At 36.0% G+C, this 14,907-nt stretch overlaps 1 protein-coding gene across 1 annotated transcript in view; it reads right to left on the minus strand.

Annotated features, from left to right (window-relative positions):
- Positions 1-14,907, minus strand: part of CPEB3 (cytoplasmic polyadenylation element binding protein 3) — a gene marked incomplete at its 5' end in the record, with an annotated part of 65,387 nt that overhangs the window by 16,500 nt on the left and 33,980 nt on the right. The gene's annotated exons all lie outside the window — the stretch shown is intronic.

The raw sequence follows: 14,907 nt of genomic DNA on the forward strand, positions 1-14,907 counted from the left end.
CACTTACAAAATCAGACATAGAAATCATATTCTAAGGGTCATATGTTTTCCATTTTAGAACACTGATGTTGTGTGGCAGAACTAAGACAATGAAGAGAAGGACTTTCTCGTCTCTTCTCTTTACATACTGCACAGAAAGTCAGAACAGTCTTTGCATAGTCACATGTATTCATTTCATATGCAAAATGGAGAGACTACTTACACTTGAAAAAAGTTAAACTACCTTTGAAGCACATTTTCTTTCATTCCATCTTTTTAAACATGTTTTCTGATGTTTTATAAGCTCCAAGATTACCATAAAATCTACCATCCACCTAAGATTGCTTATAAAAGTATTTCAATATATTTATCTACCTCGTATTATTATGCAAAAAAATAAGATGGAGTTAAACTGGCAAAGAAAATTAATGTTCTAGTGTTATGTCTTTGGGTTTATTTTTAGATGGTTGAGATGGCTACCTCAAAAAAGTAGATTTAAATAGACTTAATTTTTTCATGAAATATAAATAGCACTTCTTTTATTTTTTTCTGGATTTTTAAAAATAGTTTTGAATTGAATTACGGTTGTATTTACTAGAACTTTTAGAATAAGTTTGTTTTAAAAGCACAGAGCAAAGGAACATTTAGAAACAGTGTGAATTTCTAAATCAGTTAATGTGATGACAAAGGGTTATTGCTCAAAGTCACCCTTAGTAATCTTATTAGAAGATGCTTTGAACATAAAAAAACACATTTCCAAATCCAAAGATGAAACGACTATTAAAAATGAGACTAATTTTTGAAAAATAAAAATCCAAGGTGTTAAAAAAAATGCAGATTTTCTTTTAAACATTGCAGTGACATGACTGTATTTTCAAAAAACATCAAAGGCTTCAAATACTTAAGAAACCTCAAAATAGAAAGGGCTGTAATCTCACTTAACTACTGCAGAAGAGTGAAATTATGTCTTAGTCAGGGCTGCAAAGATGAATTTCTTTTAGTCAGTCTAATTTTAAATGGCAGTGTATGACACTGTCAGCTGATTCCTTTCTCTAAAAAAACAAAAGGTGTATAAGAAATGTGAACAGTTTAGCATCTTACGAGACTCCTATTCATTTTTATGTGTTTTTCGTGAGTACCAGACTAAGTCTGAGTAGTCTGATATGTAAGAAATTCCCCATATGCCACATTAAAGACAGGTTTGGGGGTAGGTTTTGTTTGTTTTTAATTAAAGGTGTGTATTCCATATCCTCAGTTCCATTGAAAAATAATTTGATCCTGAATCTAAATAGCAATTAAATGAAGCATACATAGTTAAATGGAAGACAGGATGCATATCGAGAAAAGTCAGCAAGCAAGCAGATCATATGGAAGAGTTGAATGAAAACTGAGGTTCTGTATCAGTAGCTTCTGTAAAATAAATGGCATGTCTTCAAATTCCAATTTTAACATTAAATAGTCCACATCACTGAGATTACCAAAAGAATGGAAACTAACATTTAACCCTTACTACTAATGATCTTACCATATCACAAATAACAGAGAAATTTAAAACCACCTGTGTTGTCATAAATATTATGGAGAGCTTTTCCCCACATCTTCAATTTAAATGAAAAAAAAAAAAACCAACCCACCCACAGAATGTCTGCTTGCTTCATGAGGACATACATTGTTTCTGGGACATGGGAGAGGTGCCCTAATGTTTCCTCTGCCCTTCAGTGCTGAATAGAAAGGACAACATTTCAATAGTGCTGTAGTGAATATATACAGCTAAAGATTTATAAAATCATTTCAATTCCAAAACATGTCAAGAAGCAGAAAGGATTTGCTAGTCGTCACTACTTCAAGACTTTCACTGCTTATGGGGAAAAAAACCAGTGTACATATACCAACTCAGTTTGTCCTGTAGTAAAAATACTCCTACACACCTGTATTGAAAAAGAAAACATTGAAATGCCTTTTTTTTTTTTTTTTTTAAACTAAAAGAATATTCTACAAGCGTACTAAAGCCTCTCTTTTTATCTGGCATTTTACTTCTACACTAGTGTAAAACACTGCAACAGCAAATTTACAGGGTTATCTTCTCTTTCAAAGGTCACAGCCATTTTAAAATTTCAGACTTCAGACTGCAACATGATCTATAGCAGCTATAAATCAGAATTAAAGGGTATAAAAACATAAAAGAAAGGCTGTAACATACAGTTTGGTTTATTGTAGTTATAAGAGTAGTCACATGAATTAATCATATGACAAAGACTAAATTTTTGATGAGGCAAGAGCTATCTTTGTGAAGTTTACTGGGTCAGCAGCATGAAAAAACATGCATTTACATTCATAAATATCAAAAAAGCAACTAAATTCAGAATTTTGGTTTTCAAGGGCAATATGAAATGGTGACTGCTCTGGGCAGAGCAGCTCATTCTTATCATCTGGAGGGGGTCAGGTCTGCTGCTGCTGCTTTTACTCTGAACAGATGGCTGAAAAGAGATCAGTTTCCAAGTTTGAACAAAACCTGTTACTCTTCTTTGCAAATAAGCCAATTTCCAATTCTACTCCAAGCAACATTAACATAGAAAAATTCTAGATAAATATAAATCATCTGCTTGATTTCAGCTTTTATTTCATGCATAGTGCCAGCATGAGGTAAAATAAATTCAACACCAAGATTTTCAGGGGAAGAGCACAAAGGTCCAAAAATCCAGGCTACTTTTTAGCTGAAGTCAGTTATTTTTAAATAATAAAATTTTATATTGGGGTTTACAGTCTATTTCATTGTAAATTATATATTTTTCTTAAAATATATTTTTAAAGAAGAAAGGAAACAGCACTTACTAGAGCTGTGATACACAAAACACTTGGGACTGTTGTCAAGAGCTGAATTCAAAGTGAAGAACTTCAGTCAAAAAGAGAAGATACCCAATGTCATTTACATAGACCAAGCCAGCAACATATTTCCTGATTTTGTATGATTCTAATTTTCCTGTGAGCAGACAGATAATCTGCGCTTCACAGTGAGTGAACTGTGCCTAGAGAGGAACTGAAGTTGAAAGACCTTTCTTAAGACAGAATGCAGAGCTTCAGTATTAGGCTTTGACTTCCCTTCTTTTAATCAAGTAGTCAATTTGTCAAGTGCTGTGGTACGTTGCTGGTTAATAACTGGTTTGAATGTTCATTGACATGTGGGTCGTTTTCAGGTTCTAGTTGCTCAAGTTTCTTCTCTTTGTTGACTATGTAGAAAAGATGCAGCTTGAAAAACCTTCCTTAATAACAGAAGGTTTTTTCCAAAACTTGACTACTCATAGTTGCAGAACAAATTTCTCTCTCTCTCTCTCAAAAAAAAAAAAAAAAAAAAAAAGTTGTTTCTGGTTAGTGAGAGTATGCATTTTCCTGGGAGATCAGAATGGTACATTTTACCAAAAAAACTATTGGACTTACCAAATCCTCTAAAACGTTATGTTTTTCACTTTATTAAATGAAAACTGCACAGCCTCCATTGGTATACAACAAGTACTGATTTTGCTACTGAGTTAGTATAATTAGTAGTCACATACATCATAGGTCCCAAAACTAGGTAGAATTTGCGTGGAAGATAAAAACTGCCAACCACAGCACTGAGGCATCTGAGAGAGACACCAGTTCTCAGCTGCTCCTAGCTTTTGAAATCAGAAAGAGGCATATACGCTGCCTTGGGCAGAGGCATCCACAGCATCTTTCATTCCAGCACCTGATGAATTCCCATTGCCAGTCCTAACCTCTGATTTGAGAGAATAGAAGTATAATTTGGGATATTACCTTTGATAAATTGGTGATTTATATATTCAGATGATATTGCACTAATTTTATATTACTGTATCATTATCATAGGGGTAGAATTGTGTGCATCATTGCAGTGATTTTAGGAACAGAATAGGGAATATTATAACTATAATGCTTATAGGAATTTATAAAGAGAGCATGAGCTTGTAATGCATGAAATGATTACAACTGATTGCGGGGGGGGCAGGAGTAGGGAACGACTTATTTTTCAGATGACCCTCAGAAACAGTGAATACGCTGCAGTGCTAGTACAGAATCTCTCTCCACCACCCCCAATCATCCCCTTGAACTTATTTCAAGGATTTGAAAGAAGAATTTGGTGCTTCATAAATTATTAGCAAAACAAGACATAGCACAAGCTATTAGCAAAGCACTAAATATTATCAAGTCCTCAATATCACTATTCAAAGGACTACTTTTATCATGGAGCCCATAATACTTACAGATCAATTCATATATTTCCATTTACAAAACAAAAGAAAAGGCAACATTTAATGAAAGTAGTATTTCAATTGGGGAGGCGGGGGAGGGGGACCACGCAAACCACAGTAAAATCTGCTTGGCTTTAGAAGTGGTTAATGAGAATCAGACAAACATTTAACTGCTTCCATTTGAAAAGAGCAGTCTGGTTACTTCCTGTAGATGAGTGATGGAAAGCTTTTTCTGTACTTAGATATGTTCAAATTCCAGGTAATGCTTTCTCTTCTGTTTTTGCTGCCTCAAACCTTTTTTTAGTGTCTTAGTCATTAGTGTGTTTTGAAAGAAAATTTAGCTAGGTATTGTGAACTGACAGTCATTCAAATCAGAATTAGCAGCATTTTCTTTCATATGTGTACTATGAAGTGACAATAGTGAAGAAGGAACATATTTTTCAGTCTGCTTAGGAGTCTTTTAGCCATTATCCTATGCAAAATTTCAGTATAAATAGTAGCTACATAGAATTATTTAATATACTTCATTTTAGCTAAATATCCATTCACTATTTAAATATATCATCAATAAGAGACTTCTCAATCAGAATTCATATTTTCTTCCCCATACAGACATTTCATAGTAGCTACAAATCCAGTGGGAATCTATGCCAGACGGTATTTTTACCTCTTGAGTAGGCCATGGGTGATGTGTAAGCTACTCAGTGACTCAGTTTGATATTGACACATAATATACATATACGCTCAATTAGTATACTATATATCACAGTCTAATATAATTATTTATCATCCACAAAAACAACAAAGAGATACACAACCCTAAAAATGCATGATTCAGTGCTCTTATTTAGGAAACGTCATGAAGCCAGTCATCAAGCCCTACATGCTCCTGTTTCACTAAATACAAAGCTTTCTTTAAAAGAGGATCTGCATCTCCCGAAGAAAGAGCTAAAAACAGTTAAAATTTTGAACTTAACCCTGTCCCTGATTTGGATAGCTGATGATTTGTAAGCTTTAACTTTGATTAATATAAGATAAATTCATAGGGCTCCTCCTTTCTCTTTGAGATCTTCTTTAAAAACATTAAGATTTAAAACCTGTGGTCACAACCAAGTCTAACTTTATTAAAATTAATTGCTCAATAAATTAAAAAAATACTCAATTTGCATGTAAGTTGGTGTCAGTTACCTATATACGACAGAATACTGAATACCCAAGACATACTCCTGAAAAACTCATAAAAGAATGCATTCTTTAATAAGGACCATCTTTAAGATTTCCTGTTTATGTTCAAAAAGACACATCAGTAAACTTGTCTGAAATTTGGTTTTTTTTTTTTTGGCCACCATCGATTCTTCAGATTACTGCATCATTTAACCAAACAGTTGTCTATTTTCCATTTAAGTCAGAAGTATATTTAATCTAAATAAGGCAGAATTTCAAGAAGTTTTACTGCAGGTAACAGCTGCACAACAATGAAGAAAAAAATACAGGCACTATACACAGATAAGTCTTATTGAAAAATCCTATTCAATTATTTCAGCATCTGCCCAAAAAAATTTACTGCAACAGTTAGTCCAGAAAGTGGATGCTTGGAATTGCTATTTAAACAGAACCTACTGAACTGATCATTTGATTGAAAGCTTGTGATGATGAGTAGTGATTAGTAGATGCATGAACCAGATTCCAAGCAGCTGCTCTCTAGATTCTGGAAGCAGCAATCCCCTTGAGACAAGCCTTAAATATCAACTGTGACTTAACTCAATGTACTCTAATAAAATAGATAGTTCATGTAAAGTATAAGAAATCCCATTGCAATCTTAACCCTTCCTGGCAGTGAGTGAGAGAAAACGGCCTGCCTCTTTGGCATATGACCAACAGAAAAGCATCTAGATGATTTATGGAAAGACTTTGTTTTGGAAAGAGAAAATTATGCAACTCCAACACATGACCTTTAGTCTCCCCTAAAGAGTCAGGAGGCTTATGAAAAAAAACTATCAGTAGGTGCAGATGCAATGTGTATGAACTTCAAAACTGTCTTTGCTGGAAGCAGTGGATGTGGCCTAAGTATCTCTCCTCATGTAACATACTACCTAGCCCATCAGTCAAAGCAAAACTGAGAGGCATTAGATACAGTTTAATAGAACAGTGATACATAATATGGGCTTCCAAAGTATTGCCTCCTTTAATTGCTACCAAAAAATCAATTAGGTCTTTTAGAAACCTGAATATTTTCTGTGGGAAATTCAAGGCCTTTTGATGATACGGGCCATAAGACTGCTGACCAAGTTATGAGACATCCCATCTTCTTCCAATAATCACATAGTCCAACAGAAGTAGTCTAGAATTTAATGCAGTTTTGAATACAGCAAAACAACCTTCCATATTGACATGTGTTATAAAAAAGGTGGTTTGCCTCCATCAAAAATTTCTGAACGGCCTCTGAACAGTGTTGACTACGAAACTCTTGTACCAATTTATCACTAATGCTGTAAAATGAAGTTACATGGTTAATTGCAGTCAACCCCCTGATTATATAAAACACTTTCCAATAGATTCAGATATGAAAGAGGCTGGTTGACAGATGCACATCAGGCTGAAATTGAAAACATCACACAGGATAGTCTTTACAGTTTTTTTTCTGGAAACTCTGGGGACTAGCACTAGAGGAAGAGTATGGAAACCAGTTGTTTCTCTAGCAAATTAGAAGTGCAACCGTGAAAAACTGTAGACTTGTATTCATCTTCAGATATCAAATACTAAAATCTTAATTTTCATGTGAATAACAAGTAAGTCTGCCAGTAAAATTTATCATTAGCAACATGCACTGGAAAAGCTACTCTAGGACTATCACAGCCTTTGAACACTCACTTTTGAGGCAACAGAACTTTTCCTGCTTAAATAATCTGCTTAAGCAATAAGGAGGAACCTAGGTGATGGAGAGCTACTGAATTTATTTCCTGTATGACACATTAGCCCCAAATGCATATTAATTCTTCAAAAACTAGAAAAGTTAGTCCTTGTGCTGGTTTTGGCTGGGATAGAGTTAATTTTTTTTTTTATAGTAGCTAGTATGGGGCTCTGTTTTGGATTTGTGCTGGAAACAGTGTTGATAACACTGTCGGGGATGTTTTAGTTACTGCTGAGCAGCGCTTGCACAGAGCCAAGGCCTTTTCTGCTTTTCACCCCACCCCACCAGCGAGGAGGCTGGGGGTGCACAAGAAGTTGGGAGGGGACACAGCCAGACAGCTGATGCCAGCTGACCAAAGGGATATCCCATACCATATGACGTCATGCTCAGCATATAAAGCTGGGGAAGAAGAAGGAAGGGGGGGACGTTCAGAGTGATGGCGTTTGTCTTCCCCAGTAACCGCTACATGTGATGGAGCCCTGCTTTCCTGGAGATGGCTGAACACCTGCCTGCCAATGGGAAGGAGTAAATGAATTCCTTGTTTTGCTTTGCTTGCGCACGCAGCTTTTGCTTTACCTATTAAACTGTCTTTATCTCAACCCACGAGTTTTCTCACTTTTACTCTTCTGATTCTCTCCCCCATCCCACTGCTGGGGGGAGTGAGCGAGCGGCTCTGTTGGGCTTAGTTGCTGGCTGGACCACAACAGTCCTTTATTTGTCTGTTGTACACATACAACATATTACAGTACACAGCCATCATATTATCCAATGTGATTTGACTGTTGATCCTAAAAATGTTATTTATCTCAACAAAAGAAGTACAAAAAATGCCAGGACACTGGTGAGTAACCAAGAATCTGTTGAGAATGTACTGTAGCCCATCAGAGATAATCTTAAGAACTTTGAAGTCTTTGGAGGAAGGAAAAAAAAAAAGAAAAAAAAAAGAAGTCTACATATAGACAAGTGTCCTGTAGACTAAAAGTCAATCCCAACTTCTTGAGAACATGATGTAAAAAAAAAAAACAAACAAACATCAAACATAAATGAGCGATAAATTTATTGATAGGACAGAGATCTAAATTTGCACAACAGCCTTCTTTTGTGTTACAGGCAGAAAATAATTTGATTTGGTCCCATTACATAAAAATCTCACAAGAGACTCCTCCACTTAGGAGAATGTCTTAGAGTTAGTTATCAAGCATGTGGTGTTGCAAGATCGATTCTTACAGAATAGTAATTCAGAATAATAATTGAGAGCCACTATCAGTAATTGCAGCCCAATATCTGCCCCTCCCAACCCTGCCCCCCCACCTCAAAAACAGTCCTGCAACGGAGCAGATCTAGTAATTGTGGGCATTACATGAAATCTGTCATGTCTTGATTGGAAAAAGATTTCTGACACCACATAAGGAGAATAAAGAAGAAAGAGAAGTAGGCAGAAAGGGAAAAATTGGTTTTTGAAAGATAAGATTTTTCTCTCATAGGAACATTTGGTTTACACTAATGAGGAAGACAGAAGCTGCTGGGGTTGGATTTACACTGCTTTATGACTTTGTACTAGAACCCAGAACCCCAAATTTAAGTCTTGAATTCTACACTACCCATCCTTTCTAAACTTGCACAATCCTGGCTCTCAAGATAAGGTTTTCAGTAATAACCTAAACTACATTAGGAATATTTGGCTACAATCATTATATTTTTCTCATAATAAATAGCCTTATTTGGTTACTGTAGTCATAAGCAACTAGTAAGACTGACAGAAACACCTTTACTACCAAATTCTGTGGAGACTATGGATGCTGAGCCCCTTCTGAGGAGACCTGGTCATTCCTTAGGCATCAGAAGTTGCTGGCTGAAGAAGGGTCAACAAATGCTTGCTAAAAAATTGTGGTTTCTTCAGGGTTAAAAAAAATTATCTTGCAACCTAGCAATTCTGAAAGAAAATAGCATTTGTTAAAAGCAACATGAAAGCTGGGAGAGAATAATCCTGCCAAGCTACTTCAGAATCAGATTTGTTCTGCCTAGGCTTGATTGCTCAAAAATATTTTTATATTTTGCCTCATCAGATTCTTGTTTACCCCTAGAAAAAAAATTGCAAATGGCATAGTTTTAGGGACAGATATTCTCTTACATGAAGCAAGGCCCTTGAATGCTCTTTGACAACTGGCACAGCAGTCTCAAAGACAGATAATTTAAAATCATCATTATCAGTACACCACCAAGAATCCTCAAACATTTAGGACAAGACAGGAAATAGTGTGAAGAGCTTTACAAAGGGAGGCTCAAACAAAAGTCATCAAAACCTAAAAGAAAATTCTGTACAAAAACAACCTTAAGTTATGCAGCTACAGACGAGCAGGTTAGTATGTACTGCATTTTGCTGCCACACATTTTGTGAATTGCATTGATTTGGGATTCTGCTGCCCTGCTGTGTGAAGACACAGGGTCTACAAATTATTTACGTGGCCTCAGATGTCAGTGGGTAAAAGACGGATATTGTGCATGTGTATGCTAGAACACACGTAAACAAAGTTTAAAAAAGATCTTGCATCACTATTTGCCATACAATGTATTTCTGGATAAGGAACGTCAGTTTCCATTCTAGCAAATATTATGATCTCTGACTTCAGTTTCTGAAATATAAAAATTGGCTAGGCATTTTATGCTGGACTTTGGTGGTACGGTATTAGATCATTTAAGCCAAAGCAATTCGTTTCAGTACAATAGATTGCTGTATTTGGACAAACCATAGACCTTCTCATGAATATGGCTAATGAAATTAGAATTAAGACTCCATACTTCCTCCTTGCAACCATTCATTCTTGTTCCTCTGGCAGAAGCTACCATTGCCACTGCAGTGGCAATGGAATTAACCATGCAAATAGTCCTCATCCATGAAATCAAGATCAGTCAGAAGACTACCAACAGCAGTGTTGCCATCTAACATTACCTTAGAGATCATCAGGAAGGCTCATACAGTTTGTCCCACCAGTTGTTTTAAATTAAAGCATGAGAATCACTTCACAATGTCACTTTGTGCAACTTTGCATACACTATTTTCTTCTTCATGAGATCTTGTTCACCCTTAGTGTCCCCTGTGGAGCAGTAGGGACAAGTGTGCTTATTTTTATCAAGTAACAGAATAACTAACTGAAGAATAGGGAAAATACAAGAGGATCAGACTGCTGCACCACACATCTAAATCAACCGTAAAGCCAAAGCATTCCTCCCGTTCCAAACCCATCCTATTTCCAAGCTCTGCCATGCTTCATTTTCTCACTCTCTCTCTCATCATTATCCAAACATCAGTCCTCCTAAATGAAAAGGAACAGAGGAAGACTTTTGCATAATTTTTTTCATTTTAAAATACTCTGTGCAGTTTTTAGTGATTGCTAGAAAAATCATAGTTATCACAAAGAAAAATCCATAAAGACTTCTTAAAAAGTTGTTTTAAAGCTAGCAATCTGTTAAAAAACCCTAAACGAATGTTTTTTAAACAGTTGGCACCATCTGTTTAATTAAAAAAAGGAAAAAAAAAAGACTGTAGTTAGCATAAGCATTGCTTAACTCAGCAGACCAGCAAATAAGTAAAAAACCATCAATTTATATTTCAATAAAATATGAATTATCTGGATTTTGCCAGAGTGAAATAGACTGTATCATGGTAATGTGTAACTACATTTGATAACATTCTTTAGCGCATATTTCATTATTTTTCAACATCTCTTAGGTACTCAAAAAATACTTATCCACAAACTACATTTAATTCCCAAAACTCTGAGGTGAAAGCCAAGTAAACACATTACGAACTGGGCATCTGCTTACCCAAGACCAACACATGGCATTTATAATTTTGCCAGTTCCGTTACTAACATATCCAAACAGATGCCAAAGGAAGTCATCCAAAGACTTTTCAAAGAATTGGCCTTATTCAGAAGCAAAGCATTAAAATCACCTCATGGATGACACTAACATGAAAACATGGTGCTAAGCTTTACAATGCATAGGAGGGGTGAAAAGAAATGTTAAGGCAATAATACAGATGCTCAGAACTGGAAATAGCAACGTCTTATACACATTGTCAGCTGTTACCAGCTTCTCTTGCCCAAGTGCATAATATACACTTTCAGTGACAAAATAGTTGGGTGCCACCAGTCCCTCTTCTCTCAGCAACCTAAATACTGAGCTCACTGGCAACCAATGCATCCTGTAAAGGCTATTTGGTCTGTCACGTGGTTTTGGTTTTGTTATTATAATAACCAAAACTCAACCATTGACCAAGCCAGATCACTTTCGCAAACACATTCTCACAGTGTATTCTGTGATGTCAGGTAGGATTCAGTAAGGGTAACAAAAACCTAGAATATCTGGAAAACCAGGAAAACCTGGATAATATAGATAGTATAGATGTGCTTGAGGAATATGATGCAGACACATCCACATTGATCTGCGATCCTGCAAGGTCCAAAATCATCATGTTGGCACTGCACTGAAATAAGCCTTGTGTAACTCACCATGCTGGAGATTGCAGTTCAGCATATTTCACACACAACCAGTTTATATGTCCATCAGGTCCAGCACAAAATCTGAGGGCATGTGCCCAAGCAGACCTGTGGTGACATCATCCTGCTCAGGATGCCAAATCCAGGAAAACCTTTTTTGTTCAAGCTCAGCACTGCTGGAATGTTTCTGGACCCCAGCTAGTCCTGAAAACAGCTTACATGCCACTGCACCTAAGCTAGTCAACCATACCAACTAATAAATTAGGTAATAAGGCTTGCTAGAACTGACTACACATCTATAGCTTGACTTGCCCTCTAAACTAACCAGATAAAAGCCCTCAGGGGGCTGGGGGTGCGGGGGGGGAGGTCACTAGACTGTAAGCAACATATTATTTTAATCTTTCAGATTTCATGCTTGATCAGATTAGCCATGGCTAATAGTTCCTGCAGCCTTTTGTTCCTAGCCCTAAGGACATAAACAAAGTATTCCTAATATAGTGCGACTATAGGGAATTAATATATTGCACCAACATAGTAAACATTCCACAAATTCAATAAATGATACCAGTAAGTAGATACTGGAAGTCTGTATTAAATCACTCAGGACTGTGAAGGATGTCATGATCTGGATTTAACTATGAAGACAGAAAACCATGCCCCAGTGTAAAACTCGGCTGACTATGCTGATTCATGGCATCAGCTACAGATGTTGTCTGCTCCAAACCTCTAACTGAATGCTTATCAAGGCAAACAAACAAAAAAATATTGAGCTTTGTTATAGTCCAGACACTGCCCACTGGTCTGACCCTACAGACATGAAGGAGTAATGAAAAAGGCTATCCATCAAAAGGACACTAAAGTCTGTCTGGAGGTGATGGCATATTTTCAGAAAGAGCAGGGTTCAATTTTACTGCCAGTGGGGCACATTCAAGTAGGTGGAAGAAGCCTTGGAGGTCAGGCTTTATTAATATGTGAACAAAGATTAGCCTCCACATCATCCACACCGCATTCCAACAATGCATTTTTCTTGTTTTCCTTTGAGATTTCTAGCACACAAAAATCAACTCATCCTTTCCTCTATAATTTAATTTGTCTTTTTTTTTTTGGACATATTTTCCATTTGAAAGAATCATATTCAAAATGTCAGAGAATTTACAGACTAGCAATGCAACATGGAAGAGAAGATATCCAGAAAAAGGAAGGGAGAAAACATTTAATTCAGGAGTATTTGACAGCTGAATAAGTCATGTCACTGAATTTTGTACCAAGCATAATTTCAAATATCTCTTTTCATGTCACTGTTTTTTTAAAGAAATGCCTGATAATGCATCAAAACAGCTTAAAATAAAAAAGTAAAAAAAAAAAAAAAAAAAAAAAAAAAAGACTTAATTTTAGTTCAGAAGAAACTTCTAATGAAAAACAGTATTCTATTGTGGTACTTCTCTCAATGATTCCATAATAACTTTGGAAAAGAAGTACTCTTCATATATAAAATAGATAAAAAGCTGTGAAAAAAATTATAATACACATTCAAACTTTACCCTTTGACTCCTGGTAATAACATTCTGTCTTCTATGCAGATGCTGCCTATATGGGATCACAGTAAGTCAAGTACATTTGACCTACCGAGCTTAACATGACTGTAAGTGAATCTCAAAGACAAGGAATGCAGGACGTATGATGCTGCAGCCCTGACTGATAACTAAGAAGTCAGTTATAAATAAATCTGGAACAGTTGGGATTGACTGTTGTTTAGCACTTTCAGACAGACATTCAGGGCAACTGGCAGGGGCTTTGAAAGCTGTTTCCTACATTAGAACCATGACAAAAATAGAAGTGAGGTTGCATTCCCTTGTCTTCTGCTAAAATAGATCTTACTCAAAAACATTTTTACAAGTTTGGCAAGGCATAACTAGTCCACTGTCAGAGACAGAACAAAATCATAACTGGAAGTCCCATGTTGATCTACCATGAATAGTTACTTATTGAATTAATAAGGAAAAAAAACAAAGGAAAAAAAAAGAAAAAAAAAAAAAAAAGAAAAAAAAAGAAAAAAGAAAAAAAAAACAACCAACCAAAAAGACAAAAAGACAAAAAGACAAAAAGACAAAAAGACAAAAAGACAAAAAGACAAAAAGACAAAAAGACAAAAAGACAAAAAGACAAAAAGACAAAAAGACAAAAAGACAAAAAGACAAAAAGACAAAAAGACAAAAAGACAAAAAGACAAAAAGACAAAAAGACAAAAAGACAAAAAGACAAAAAGACAAAAAGACAAAAAGACAAAAAGACAGACAAAAAGACAAAAAGTGGAGAGCACTAGGAGATACTAGGGACAAGGAGAAGCTGTTGTTTTTTTTTTAGACTTGTAAGTGAAGGTACAATCAATCAGAATTCACTAGCCAGAAAGACTCTGAAGACCTTTAAAAGTAAAATAAAAAGGGAAAATCATATATTTTACCAACTGTCCTTAGGAATATATGGGGTTTTTGGAGGTTTGGGGTGGTTTGTTGCTGGTTTTGTTTTTTTGTTTTTTTGTTTTGTGTTTTTAAATTCAAGAACAGATGTTGCATAATAACTACTGACAGCAAGGCTGAGTTATGAGAATGGAACAGGAAAGAGGGAGCATGTATGGGTTTTTGTTCTGTTTTTAAGTGCCCCAAATACTGTTTACAGGGCAAGCATTTGTCACACAGTTATCTCGCCTCCAGCACTTAAGCTTCCAGGTAAATTAAGTTGGCTTTTATTTGTGTGTTTTTTACAGTCAAAATATATCTATCAAAATATTGTAGGATTAGCTAGTTCACTGACTGAACAGCCCATTGTTCTGCCAAAATAATCAGTGGCCTTAATGAGCAATTAAGAGCTTTCAGGGTCAGTGAGAACAGAAAATCTTAACACATAGATCAGAAATTCTGTATATAACTTCATACTACTGTTTCAGATCATGAGTGACCTCCCAAACTATATGCAAGAGGCAAGCGTGACTGAGAATAGAATGTATATAGTATAATACAAACTCATAGGACAGACTATGATACAGTAAGAGCAATGTGATTTAGCCGAGTAACTCTCCCAAACAGGTTTCCCATAAACTGTTCTTTCTCAACCAAAACAGGTCTGCATAGTGTTTTGCTGACAGAAATGAAATTGCCCCACCTGCACACGCTCTAAACCACCCTGAACCAAATCAGCTCCAACCTAGAAGCTCTGTGACCATGGTGCGTGATGCTAGCCTGCCCTCTCTTACCAGAGCTCGTTGCTGCGG

The sequence above is a fragment of the Fulmarus glacialis genome, unplaced genomic scaffold (genome assembly GCF_000690835.1).
Source record: "Fulmarus glacialis isolate BGI_N327 unplaced genomic scaffold, ASM69083v1 scaffold4742, whole genome shotgun sequence".
In the NCBI taxonomy this organism is placed as follows: domain Eukaryota; kingdom Metazoa; phylum Chordata; class Aves; order Procellariiformes; family Procellariidae; genus Fulmarus; species Fulmarus glacialis.